The sequence below is a fragment of the Arachis hypogaea genome, chromosome 9 (genome assembly GCF_003086295.3).
Source record: "Arachis hypogaea cultivar Tifrunner chromosome 9, arahy.Tifrunner.gnm2.J5K5, whole genome shotgun sequence".
In the NCBI taxonomy this organism is placed as follows: domain Eukaryota; kingdom Viridiplantae; phylum Streptophyta; class Magnoliopsida; order Fabales; family Fabaceae; genus Arachis; species Arachis hypogaea.
Genome location: NC_092044.1, coordinates 20,529,316 through 20,530,549, shown reverse-complemented (window position 1 = coordinate 20,530,549; position 1,234 = coordinate 20,529,316). Strand labels below are relative to the sequence as shown.

General features: G+C 41.5%; 1 non-coding gene across 1 annotated transcript; it reads right to left on the bottom strand.

The window, feature by feature from the left end:
* Positions 1-639: 639 nt before the first annotated feature.
* On the bottom strand, positions 640-748 carry LOC112714135 (small nucleolar RNA R71). The gene has a single exon (XR_003159090.1). It is a non-coding gene; the product is annotated as a small nucleolar RNA R71 (small nucleolar RNA).
* Positions 749-1,234: the final 486 nt, after the last annotated feature.

Here is a 1,234-nt window from a genome sequence, read left to right as displayed (position 1 = left end):
CTTCTTCCTTCTATTTTTCTTTTCCTCTGACACCTCAAGGAATCTCTATACTGTGACATAGAGGATTCCATATTTTCTTGTTCTCTTCTCTTTCATATGAGCAGGAGCAAAGACAAAAGCATTCTTGTTGAGGCTGACCCTGAACCTGAAAGGACCTTGAAGCGAAAGCTAAGAGAAGCTAAGGCACAACTCTCTGTAGAGGACCTAACAGAAATATTCAAACAAGAAGAACCCATGGCAGCCGAAAACAACGACAATGCCAACAATGCAAGGAAGGTGCTGGGTGACTTTACTGCACCTACTCCCGACTTCTATGGGAGAAGCATCTCTATCCCTGCCATTGGAGCAAACAACTTTGAGCTTAAGCCTCAATTGGTTTCTCTAATGCAACAGAATTGCAAGTTCCATGGACTTCCATTGGAAGATCCTCATCAGTTTTTAGCTGAATTCTTGCAAATCTGTGACACTGTCAAGACTAATGGGGTTGACCCTGAGGTCTACAGACTTATGCTATTCCCTTTTGCTGTAAGAGACAGAGCTAGAATATGGTTGGATTCACAACCTAAAGAAAGCTTGAACTCTTAGGAAAAGCTAGTCAATGCCTTCTTGGCAAAGTTCTTTACACCTCAAAAATTGAGTAAGCTTAGAGTGGAAGTCCAAACCTTCAGACAGAAGGAAGGTGAATCCCTCTATGAAGCTTGGGAAAGATACAAACAATTAATCAGAAAGTGTCCTTCTAACATGCCTTCTGAATGGAGCATCATAGGTATCTTCTATGATGGTCTATCTGAACTGTCCAAGATGTCACTGGATAGCTCTGCTGGAGGATCTCTTCATCTGAAGAAGACGCCTGCAGAAGCTCAGGAAATGATTGAAATGGTTGCAAATAACCAATTCATGTACACTTCTGAAAGAAATCCTGTGAACAATGGGACGAATCAGAAGAAAGGAGTTCTTCAGATTGACACTCTGAATGCCATAGTGGCTCAGAATAAAATATTGACTCAGCAAGTCAATATGATTTTTCAAAGTCTGTCTGGAATGCAAGCTGCACCAGGCAGTACTAAGGACGCTTCATCTGAAGAAGAAGCTTATGATCCTGAGAACCCCTCAATGGAAGAGGTGAATTACATGGGAGAATCCTATGGAAACACCTATAATCCTTCATGGAGAAATCATCCAAATCTCTCATGGAAGGATCAACAGAGACCTCAACAAGGTTTCAACAACAATA